This window comes from Staurois parvus, unplaced genomic scaffold, assembly GCF_062004578.1.
Source record: "Staurois parvus isolate SC_StPar_1 unplaced genomic scaffold, SC_StPar_1.0 ptg000242l, whole genome shotgun sequence".
Lineage (NCBI taxonomy): Eukaryota > Metazoa > Chordata > Amphibia > Anura > Ranidae > Staurois > Staurois parvus.
The window spans coordinates 2,734,143-2,747,514 of NW_028318038.1; positions in this window are offsets into that span (position 1 = coordinate 2,734,143).

A 13,372-nucleotide genomic window follows, 5' to 3' on the forward strand; every position below is an offset into this window, starting at 1 on the left:
TCCTTAACAAACAGCTACCGTGCGATAAATTACCGCAACACAGATATTTTACCGGAAGAGTTATTTGCCGCTAAATTCTTAGTGAATTGCACATTTGCAAAAAATTTACCGCATGCGTTATTTTTCATTTTTTCAGTCATTATTTAATTCTTAGTGAATTGACCCCACAATCTCCTCTAAATATACCAACTAAAACATTCATTATTTATTAGAGATATTTATATATCACTGACAATTTGCGCAATATTTTATATACATTGTACATTCACATCAGTCCTTGCCCTCATATAGCTTACAAACTAAGGTCTCTATCTCACATGCATGCATACAAGGTGTGACAATTTAATTCACAGAATAAATCAATAATAACCCTATCTAACACCTCTGTTTTTCTCAAAAGATCTGATGAAATTTGAAGACGACGTTCTTTCTGATTTTCTGTGAAGATTCAAGGCACCATCTTTGTGGAAATCTTTCTCATTCCCAAATATTTCATTTGAATCTGCCGAACTGTTTTCCTTTTCATGTTGAATCCTTCTGCCATCATTCGAACACTCAATCTTCGATTTGAGTGTACAAGGGTTCACACTCTGTCCCCACATTTGTATGCATCCTTTGCATTTTTGACTGCCCACGTCTTAAATCATCATGAACATCTCCCCACCCCTTCTTAAACTGTCTGTGCCATTCAAAAACTTGATTTCTTCATGGAATGTTCACCATAAACCTGTTGTAACAGAGCTAAAGTTTCACTCGCACTTTTGCCAATTTTCACAAAAATTTGATAATCTGCTGCTCCAGATTCCTGACACTGGTTTTCTGCCAATAACACAACGCATACACATGTTATTCTTCTACTACTCTGTGACGACTGAATAAACTGGTCTGCAACCCAGGAAATTGCAAGTTAAAACATGTATGAACACGCTTGACTGTAAATGGCTGTGTGACCCACCACTGTAGTGGTATGCTGCGGGGATTCCAGGAATTAAATTGTTGTCCAAAACACCAAAGTACCTGAAGGAAACCTACACAAACAGATTGGGATTTGAACTGAGGTCCCTAGTGCTAACTACTAACCACTGTGCTGCCCTTAGATTCAGATGGTTTGGATTGTTTAGGCAAGCCCTCACATTTCATTACCTAGGTCAGCATTTCTCAAACAGGGTTCAATTTATAGTCATGTGCACAGGGCCCAGTTTGCCCTGGATCACAGATGGATGACAGAGGAGTCTTTGATGGGGGAGGGGGGGAGGCTGTGGGTGATAGGGAGACTGATGTGATGAAGAGCTCTAGTGTATAGAGGAGATGCCTATGCGATTGGATTGAGCAAAGTGGAAAAAATAGCTTTGGCCTACAAATTAAGGGAAAAATGCAAAAAATGGCCAACATATTTCAGGGGTCCGCAAGCTCCCCCCTCCCCCTTCAATCAGGACTTGATTGACAGCACAGAAGAGTGACAGCAGAACAAAAAAAACAGGTGGTTGATTGCCAACAATGTGAATAGACTAGAAGTGAACTGGACTTTTTTTGTGTTATTTTTACAGTGTGGTTAAAAGCACAGGCCTTGGCAGTCAATGTGATTACAGCCTACAATATTAATGGGGATCTCTTTTGTGATAAGGGCTTTTGACATGAAGGAGGACTCTGATGTGGTGGGGCCCCTATCGTGAAAGGTGGATGTCTGACATAAATGGGGGACCTCTGATGTCACAGATGGACCTCTGATGTGAAGTTAATTTAATCAAGATGGCTGTCTACATCATCCCTGGCTCAGGTTTTCCATTGCTAAGTAATATTCATGTTTTTCATATTATAGATTAGGGTGCCCAAGATTTTGCATACTTTTAAAGGGTGCTGTGACTGAAAAAGGTTGAGAAACGCTGAATAAATATAGAGAAGATAATATAATCAAGTTGTGACCTGTATGACCAGGTTTAGAAATATTTCTACATCCACTTGAATGAACCTTGATACTCCTGGCTGTGTCAGTGCTGATAATGCAAGGGAATGAGATCAGTGAATAAACACTCAGCAAATGCCTTGAGGACTATTTATTATTCCAGACATCCCTGTATGTACCTGGGAAAAACTTATGTTAAAGGTTATCTAAACGAATATGTCATATACTGCAACTTACCGATTCTTAGGTGTGATTTCAATTTTTTTTTTTTGCTATTTTTCAGCCTAAGTACATTTTCTACAAGTACAGAAAAATAACCCTTGATTTTGCTAGAATTTCAACATCCTGTACACTAAACTGATATCTAAACAATGTTATCAGCCGTTCTATGGACTAAAAATCTTACCCCCATAGGAAATGGAGACGTGCTTGTAGTCCAAACCAGGAGAGCAGCCTACTGTGCCAGTACTGCTTCTCCACTGAAACAATACACGGGGTCAATGTCACTCTAGGACAAGAAGTGTATAACTGGCAGGATCACCAGTTGAAAATAAAGGAAAAATAGTCTTAAAGGATAAGTTCACCTTTTAGATAAAAATAATAAATGCACATTTTTTTGCAGGTAAAAAAATGTGCATTATTTATTTTTGTCTACAGGAGCCTGTAAAGCATTGCACCAGTGATCAGTAGATCACTGATGCCATGCAGGTCTCCTGCAGACCTGTCAGAATATCTGCTTGTAAGTCCGTACGGGATGTACGAGCAAGCAGATATTCTGATAGGAAGCTTCAATGAACTACTACGGCGCTCCACAGCATTGTGGTAGTTCATTGAAAACTACAGCCACTAAGGCTCTCAGGACTTGCAGTTCATTCGTGGAAGTCCGTGAATGAATGACGTGGTTGTGTGGGCGGATCCCCACATGGCTGTGCTGTTTTAAAATTTGACAGATTTCTCCCCGAACTGTCTGTCAGTTGGTGGTGGGCAGCAGCTGTGGCTATGGGGACATTTACATGTTCCACCCTAAAAATGGGTGGAACATGTAATATATTCCCAAAGCTGAACTCAGCCTTTAGCAATTGAAACAAATGCAGCAGCTATATCTGGATTGGTATGTGGTAATAGATTACATTTTGGTTTTGGGGTTAGGTACACTTTACTAAAACTTGTAATAAAACTGCATAGGAATTGCCAAACTTTACTTTAATGTACAGTGAAGGAAATAAGTATTTGATCCCCTGCTGATTTTGAATGTTTGCCCACTCACAAAGAAATGATCAGTCTAAAAATCGAATGGTAGGTGTATTGTAACACTGAGAGACCGAAAAGCAACACAAAATTCAGCAGAAATGCATGTCTAACAAGTTATGCACTGATTTGCATGTTCATGAGGGAAATAAGTATTTGATCCCCTTCACAAAACATGACTTAGTACTTGGTGGCAAATCCCTTGTTGGCAATCACAGAAGTCAGATGTTTCCTGTAGTTGGCCACCAGGTTTGCACACATCTCAGGAGGGATTTTGGCTCACTCCTCTTGGCAGATCCTCTCCAAGTCATTAAGGTTTGGTGGCTGACGTTTGGCAACTTGAACTTTCAGCTCCCTCCACAGATTTTCAGTTGGATTAAGGTCTGGAGACTGGCTAGGCCACTCCAGGACTTTAATGTGCTTCTTCTTAAGCCACTCCTTTGTTGTCTTGGCCGTGCGTTTCCGGTCATTATCATGGCTGAGGGAAGAAGGTTCTCACCCAAGTCCATCGTCCCTTTGATGCAGTGCAGTTGTCCTGTCCCCTTAGCATAAAAACACCCCCAAAGCAGAATGTTTCCACCACCAAATTTGACAGTTGGGATGGTGTTCTTAGGGTCATAGGCAGCATTATTTCTCCTCCAAACACGGCGAGTTGAGTTGATGCCAAAGAGCTCAATTTTGGTCTCATCTGACCACAACACTTTCAACCAGTCCTCCTCTGCATCATTCAGATGTTCAGTGGCAAACTTCAGATGGGCTTGGACACGTGCTTTCTTGAGCAGAGGGACCTTGAGGGCACTGCAGGATTTCAATCCTTGTCGGCATAGTGTGTTACCAATTGTTTTCTTGGTGACTGTGGTCCCAGCTGCCTGGAGATCATTGACAAGATCCTCATGTGTAGTTCTGTGATGATTCCTCACTGTTCTCATGATCATTGACACTCCACGAGGTGAGATCTTGCATGGTGCACCTGACCTAGGGAGATTGTGTTTCTTCCATTTGTGAATGATTGCACCAACTGTTGTCACCTTCTCACCAAGCTGCTTGGCGATAGTTTTGTAGCCCAGTCCAGCCTTATGTAGGTCTACATTCTTGTCCCTGACATCCTTGGACAGCTCTTTGATCTTTGCCATGGTGGAGAGTTTGGAAACTGATTGTTTGATTGCTCCTGTGGACAGATGTCTTTTATACAGGTAACAAAATGAGATTAGCAGCACTCCCTTTAAGAGACTGCTTCTAATCTCAGCTTGTTACCTGTATGAAAGACACCTGGTAGCCAGAAATCCTGCTGAATGATAGGGGATCAAATACTTATTTCCCTCATGAACATACAAATCAGTGCATCATTTGTTAGACATGCATTTCTTTTGAATTTTTTGTTGCTATTCTGTCTCTCAGTGTTACAATACACCTACCATTCGATTTTTTGACTGATCATTTCTTTGTGAGTGGGCAAACATTCAAAATCAGCAGGGGATCAAATACGTATTTCCTTCACTGTAAGTATGTTTGAGCCCTTAAGTTTGAAGTAAAGTGTAATAAAAGAGAGCTGAAATTAAAAAAATAACTGTTTTTAAAGGAATATATTATGTTTTTTTATATGTTTTTTTTCTTTAGTGAAGTCAGGACTAAAAATGAATTTAAAAAAAAAATCTATTTAGTGAAGTAAATATTAACTGAAAAATATTCCTATGCACTGTTTTAATATGGGAAGCACATTGGCTAAGTGGTTAGTGCCTCCACCTGGCAGCACTAGGGTCGTCAATCCCAACCACAGCACTACATACCTGGAGTATGCATGTTTTCCCTGTGTGGGATTCCTCCTGGTTCTCTGGTTTCCTTGAAGGCAAGGTCTTACGTAAATGTCCAATATATTTATAGTTACAAAGTTAATCTGGTTGAAAAAAGATACAAATCCATGTTGTTCAAGCAATTAAAGGAAAAAAAAATATACAATTCTATATACACAATCCTATACCCATAGTTGATCCAGAGGAAAGCAAAGACACCATTAAAGCTTGACCTAATTTGCTCCAGAAGGGGAAAAAATCCTTCCTGATCCCCCAAGAGCCAACCGGATATTCCCTGATTCAACTTTACCTATAAATGTTAGTATTGTGTACATTTAGGAAAGAATCCAGGCCTTTTTTGAAACAAACAATCTACTGAGCTGGCCAGAACGAACTCTTGAGGGAGTCTATTCCACATTTTCACAGCTCTTACTGTGAAGAAACCCTTCCATGTTTGGAGATTACATTTCTTTTCCTCCAGACGTAAAGAGTGCTCCCTTGTCCTCTGTGATGACCTCAGGGTGAATAGCTCTACACTGAATTCATTATATGAACCACTGATGTATTTATACATGTTGATCATATCCCCCTTAATCTCCTCTTCTCAAGAGAGAATAAATTCAGTTCCTCTAATCTTTCCTCATAGCTGAGCTCCTCCATGCCTCGTATCAGTTTGGTTGCCCTTCTCTGTACTTTCTCCAGTTCCCCAATATTCTTTTTGTGAATTGGTGCCCAAAACTGAACTACATATTCCAGATGAGGTCTTACTAATGATTTGTACCGGGGTAATATGATATCTCTCTCTCTGGAGTCTATACCTCTCTTAATACAAGAAATTATTTTGCTTGCTTTGGAAACTATAGCTTGGCATTGCATGCCATTATTAAGGAAAACAGACAGACGGCTCCAGATGAGTACTGGAAGTATATAGCCCCTCCACATACACGTTGGTGCCTGCCCAATCCATGATCGCAGGAACAATGCCAGGAAACAAAGGTTGGCCGCACTAGCAACGATGTAGCAGAATAAAATCCTTTATTGGAATCTTCACAAATAGTGTAATAAAAAATCACAGCTCCAAGACTAAGTAAGACCAAGACTAGTAATGACTAAGCATGTGTTCGTGTGAAACGCGTTTACTGTTTCTCTGTTCAGTCTTGGAGCTGTGATGTTCTTATTACACTGAAAATGTGAAGTGCAGCGCTCAACATATAATAAAATGATTAAAACATATAAAAAAAGATATAGTACAAAATAACAAATGACTGTCCGTGAGAACAAATGGTGCAAACCAACATTGAATTATATAAATAGTGTTGAAATATTGTCAATACACCACCATAAAAGTGCTCTTGCTTGTAGTAAAGCAATCCAATCTATATATGCCATCACCGTCTCCCAGTGAATTGAAAACACACCAGAAATGATGGCTGCCACTACAACAGTATAAACACTCATATATTAAAGCAGGAACACATATATCGTGACATGAAACTCTGTGAATATATGTCATTCTGTCTGGCCGGGCTGTGGTGAAATAAAGCTCGGCAGGAGCAAAATATACTTCCAATAGAGTAGCATTTATTAGATAATGAGTGAATATAAATGCATAAAACTAAAAAGCAAGGAGAAACTGTCATCTTACATGAACAGCTGCTGTCGACCTGGGATCACGCAGCAGTGTGACATCAGCACTGAAAACTCCCCTACGCATTTCATCCAATCAGACATTATAAAGGGAAAATCATCATTTCATTGTATCTTACTACACTGTGTGTGAAGATTCCAATAAAGGATTTTATTCTGCTACATCATTACTAGTGCGGCCAACCTTTGTTTCTTGGCATCAATGCTATTATTAAACTCATGATCTACCAGAACCCCCAGATCCTTCTCCACCATTGATTCTCCCAGTTGTACTCCCCCCTAGTATGTACAGTATAATGCATGCATATTTTTAGCCCCCAAGTGCATAACCTTACATTTATCAACATTAAACCTCATTTACTACACAGTTGCCCAATTCAACAGAGCATTGAGGTCGGCTTGTAAGTTGGAGACATCCTGTAAGAACGTTTTTTCACTGCACAGCTTGGTGTCATCTGCAAAGACTGAAATGGTATTTTTAATCCCAGACCCTATATCGTTTATAAATATATTAAAAAGTAAGGGTCCCAACACTGAACCTTGGGGTACACCACTGACCACCCTAGACTATTCAGAGTATGAATCATTAACCACTACTCTCTGAATACGATCTTTTAGCCAGTTTTCTATAAATTTACATATGGATTTTTCCAAGCCCGTAGACTACCTTACACATTAGCCGTGTGTGGGGAACTGTGTCAAATGCTTTTGCAAAATCCAAGTATACCACGTCCACCGCCACCCCTCTGTCCAAGTATACCATGTCCACCATCACCCCTCTGTCCAAGGTTTTGCTCACCTCCTCATAAAAATAAATCAGATTTGTTTGACAACTTCTGTCTTTCATGAATCCATGCTGTCTGTTGCTTAAAATATTTTTTCCACATAGATGAGTTCTTTTATTAAACTCTCCAGTATCTTCCCAACTATAGAAGTTAAACTAACAGGTCTATAATTACTTGGTAAAGACTTTGACCCCTTTTAAATATTGGCACCCCCCACATTGGCCTTACGCCAATCCATTGGTGTTTTGTCAGTCATTAAAGATTCTCTAAATAAATGTCTTTGAAATGACAGAGCTCAGTTCTTTTAGGATCCATGGGTGTATGCCATCTAGCCCAGGTGCTTTATGATAGTGTTCCTTCATTTTTACATTATTTAACATTTGTTTTCTTATTATTTATAACTTTTTAACTTTGGACAAGAGCCACATAGGTTTTATTTTTAGCCTTTTATACTTATTGCCCATGGGAATATATTTTGCAGTGTGTTTTTTTTAAAGAAATCCCATTTTTGTTCTGTGTTCTTCGATGCCAATATTCCTCTTACTCTACGTCTTGGAGAGTAGCCCTCATCCTTGGAAAATGTGCTCTCTTAAAGTTAGGTGTTAATATTTTTCCAGTATGTGTTTTTTGTTTACAGCTAACATTAAATGAAATCATGCTATCCAGATGTTCTTTTATATGAACACTAATATTAAGCTCTGCATGGTATGAGATTACCAGGTCCAGCAGAGCATCATTCCTTTGTCGGGGCCTCTAAGAACAGTACCTCAAAATTGTCTTGTAATAGATACATTTTTTGCCCTTTAACTGTTCCAGCAGTGCTAATACTCCAATTAATATCAGGGTAGTTAAAATCCCCCATTATTATCATTGCCCGAGCCCTTGCAGCCGTTTCCATCTGTGTGATGAGTCTCTACCTCGTCATTAACACTCGATGGCCTGTAACAAACTCAAATGATTAACTTTGAAGTACTCCCACACAGAGGACATCCTTGCAGTAATTGCCACACCACACTGATCCACCTCCTTCTCCGGGCCCCCTGTGAGGTCCTCCCCTTTCGGTGGCCCTGACGATTACTATGAGCTTGCTTACCGGAGACACCATCTTGGCATCATTAGCCACCTTGGTTGACTGCTCTGGGATTATGAATCTCCTGCAAATGAGCATCCCAGCACCAAGGCATGCTAAGAATGTTCACTGACTTGTACATGCCGTGAACAGCATTGGGGAGACCATTCCTTTTTATCAAAGCCCCAAACCTGCAAGAATCTTCTACTATGCCTTACACTCATCCCTGAACCTTTGGCAAACAAAATGCATTCTGTTACAGTCCAATTTTAAAAATTTGGACTTATCAGTTCAGAGCACCTGTTGCCATTTTCTACACACCAATTCTTGTGTTTTTGTGCATAGGTGAGTCACTTAGCCTTGCTTCCATGTTGAAGGTGTGGCTTTTTAGCCACAAGTATTCTATGAAGTTCACTTCTTAGCAGATTTCTCTGGACTGTAGATGCATGTGCCAGGGTCTTACTAGTTTCTGCCAAGTCTGGGCTGGGGTGGGGGTGCCACTAATCATATTCCAGTTGCAAAGGGAAGCCAACATGATATCTTTCATCTACTGCAATAAGTTATCTTGGCCATCCACTGCATTTTTGATCCTCAATGTAGCTTGTTTACTTGTGCTTCTGTAGGACAGCTGGAAACATTTCTTCCCTAAAATTTCTGCCTATAAGAAACTTTTTTGATGCAGTAAGACCACCCTGTATCTTAATGCTGTGCTCAGTTTTTCCATTGTGCTTCCATTTTCTTATACTTAACTATCATCAGGCTTTTAGAAGAGCATGGGTCTTCCTCACTCAGTTTGGTTCCTCTTACATATCTGATTCTGTTTGATTTATAAATGTTATTTTAGGATTTGTTCATGCTTACTTTATGCTCTGTGATCTGCAGTGAGCTGTGGTAAGGGGGTGCTGTGAAGTGCATTTTAGTATCACATTGTTGGTCTTTTCTTTTTTAACTTTATTTGTAGTGTGCAAAATGACACTTCATGCATGTCTTCATACAGCAGAGTAGTGACGTGCAGTGCCATCTAGTGTGCTGCAGAAAAATGTCTGCATTTTTTCACAGTGCATCACATGGCATATAACACCAGAATTGTGGTGTAACCAGGACACATAGTAAACAATTGTTTTTTATGTGCCCTTGTGGTGGCTCGCATTTATAAAGTGCAGAAAAAAGACAGGTATGGCCTACTTAAGCATACACCCACGTGAGGGCTGTGTTTTCCATCATGGGAGGCACAGGTATTCCATGAAGCCTTATCTAGGCAGTTTCATTCATGTCAGTTGGGATGCAGTGGCTGCATGGACATAACCAGTGCTCCCAATCTGACAATCTGTGAGGGTGCATGTCCCCAAACCCACACTGTCTGCATTCGGGGACACACACCCTCACCCATATGGGTGTGAACTAGGGAGCAATGGCTTTATCTGTACGTGAATTGGACTATCTGCATGGGCATGCACAAAACACCCATGCATCCCATGTGGGCAAATGTGGCCCTCACACAGATGTACGTTTGCACCTATTGTGTGAACGAGTCCTAAACCTACAGTATATGCTATATTTTTTATTAGTGCCCATTTCCACTTCTTACTCAGTGACTGAACAGTACTGACTGGCATATTCAAGGCTTTAGATATCTATTTATATCCCTTTTCAGCTTTATAAATCTCCATTACTTTGTTCTGCAGGTCTTTTGACAGTCCTTTTCTGCTCTCCATGACTCAGTATCTAGCCTGCTCAGTGCATCCATGTGAGTACTAACAAACTCTTTGACTATTTATACACAGCCACTAATTGTAATTCAAAAAGCCACAGCTGTGGGAAATTAACCTTTAATTGCAATTTTAACCCGTGTGTGTCACCTTTTGTGTCTGTACCAAGGCTAAACATTCCAGGGTATGTAAACATTTGATCAGGGATATTTGTGTGATTTCTGTTATCATTGTGATATCCTTCAATAAAAGACAATTGTTTGCATGATCAGTCATATTTTCAGAATTTCAGGATTTCTGCCAGGGTTTACAAACGTTTGAGCACAACTGTATATTTCTAGCATGCTGGGAATGCTGTCAGATTTGCTTGTGCTCTCTACCAAACTGTCAAACCATCAAATGGCTGGTGTTATAAGTGATCACATGTGCAGCACAATGACAGTTGCAGGTCAATCAGAGGCTAGGATGGCAACTTCCTTGGGTGAAAAGGATAGGGGGGTTTAGTTCCTCTTTAAGGGCGTGCTTACACTAGTGGTGTTCTTTGAAAAGCAATCCGTGGAGGACAGTAATTTTGTAAAACATGTTTTGCATTTGTATATTGGAGCCCAGCTCCCCTAGCCTTTTGCCAGTAGTCTACCTAATATATGTAAGAATTGCCAACATTTAGTCACAGGATTCACCTCCCATAGATATCAATGGGATTCACTGCTCAGTTGAAGTTTGCAGAATTTCAAACAGGATTCAATGAACCTGGGCAGATTTGTCCATCTCTAATTAAAAATACAATTGTTCCTCTCCAAAGGGTCACGTCATGTTAATCATTTATACATTTAAACCTCTGGGAATCATGTGCAAGTTCCAAGAACATTTTAGAATTAATATTACATTTGTTACCTCTGTTGCATTAGCTAGAAAAAGTCAACAATCCATTTGACTAAAAGATGTTTTCCCTATTTGCCTGCATAGTTCCTCAGCCATTCAGGTAGCACTAAAACATTTTAATGTAGGCTCTGTCATTGGTAAAGAATGTAAAATGCAATTACAAGCATATTTCAGGAGAGGCTTACGGTATTTTAGATAGTGGTGTGGGGAATTTTTGATCAGTATCTCTTAGAAATTGTCCATGGGTATAAGCAAGTACAATTTCAAGTAATGGAGTCTATGCACATTTTTTGTTATCACAGTATGGGAGTAAGTTAGCAGTAAATTTTTATATCCTAATGTAACTTGGCAGCCTTCTTTGTGGGTCCAGAAGCAGTATTCTGTGGGAAGAGAAGGATGATTGCCACTTCAAGCAGATGACAAGTAATGGTCAATTGGTATGCATTGATGTATAGCAAGTTGTAATGTACTGCAAAGAATTATTGAAGCCTAGAGTAAACTATCACTTAAAGGAAAACTATAATGGTATTGGGACACCCCTCCAATTCATTAGATTCAGGTATTCCAATCACCTCCATGGCCACAGGTGTATAAAATCAAGCACCTAGGCATGCAGACTGCTTCTACAAACATTTGTGAAAGAATAGGCAGCTCTCAGGAGCTCAGTGAATTCAAGTGTAGTACCGTGATAGGTTGCCACCTGTGCAATAAGTCCATCCGGGAAATTTCCTTGTTACTAAATATTTCATGCTCAACTGTTAGTGGTATTATAACAAAGTGGAAGCAACTGGGAACAACAGCAACTCAGTGCACAGTGCGGAGAAGTTGCCAACTGTCTGCAGAGTCAATAGCTATAGACCTCCAAACTTTGTGTGGCTGTCAGGAATGGACTTGCCAATAATGGTGGGACTCACCTGCCTTGTGGGCTGCAGTACCAGGGCTGGTCAGCGGGTGCTCTTAGCAATCAGAGACTCACCCCTGCAATCAGCCAAACACCTGAAGCTGATTGCAGGGGTTGTATTTAAGGAATGGCCAGACTCACAGTCAGGGCCTTGGTGTGTGTTTTTCCATGGGCCCCTGTATCTCGTATCTTGTATCCTGTGTTCCTGTTTCTGCCTGACTTGTTGCCGACCCTGCCTGATCCTGATCTCTGCTGACTTCTCCTGTTTGATCCCTGGCTTGTGACCCTGACCATTCTCTGCCCGACCCTCTGTACCGCACTGCCCGTGAGTTACTGAACCCAGCTTGTGACCCCGACCACTCTCCCGCCTGTTCCTGGTACTCCATTTGCCCGTTGGCTACTGACCCGGCCTGCCTGACTACTCTTTGTATTGTATGTATTGTTATTGGTGGGTGGTTTGGTTTGGTTTGTTTGCACTGTGTTTATGTTTAGTTTTGCACTGCGTTTTGTATTGTTAGTCTTAATAAATTATATTGTTTATAGCATATCTGAAGCCTGCGTTTCCCTGTGTCAGTCCACACACCTCTGGTCATACCCGGAGCCCTGACAGTGGCCTTCAGATTAGAACAACAACAGTGCATAGAAAGCTTCATGGAATGGGTTTCCATGGCTGAGCAGCTCTATCCAAGCCTTACATCACCGAGTGCAATGCAAAGCGTCGGATGCAGTCGTTCTGAAGCATGCCGCCACTGGACTCTAGAGCAGTGGAGACGTGTTCTCTGTAGTGACGAATCATGCTTCTCTGTCTAGCAATCCAATGGATGTGTTTGGGTTTGGCGGTTGTAAGGGGAACGGTACTTGCCTGACTGCATTGGGCCAAGTGTGAAGTTTGGTGGAGGGGGGATTATGGTGTGAGGTTGTTTTTCAGGAATTGGGCTTGACAGGCATCAGCATACCAAGACATTTTGTACAATTTCATGCTCCCAATGTTGTGGGAACAGTTTGCGGATGGCCCCTTCCTGTTCCAACATGACTGTGCACCAGTACACAAAGCAAGGTTCATAAAGACATGGATGAGCGAGTTTGGGGTGGAGTCCTGACCTCAACCCGATAGAAGACCTTTGGGATGAATTAGAGCAGAGACTGCAAGCCAGGCCTTCCCGTCCGACATCAGTGCCTGACCTCACAAATGCGTTTCTGGAAAAATGATCAAACATTCCCATAGGCACACTCCTAAACCTTGAGGATAGCCTTCCCAGAAGAGTTGAAGCTGTTATAGGTGCAAAGGGTGAGCCAGCTCAATATTGAACCCTACGGACTAAGGATGCGGGATGCCATTAAAGTTCATGGGTGTGTACAGGCAGGCGTCCCAATACTTTTGGCAATGTAGTGTATATATATATATATATATATACTGTATATATATATATATATATAT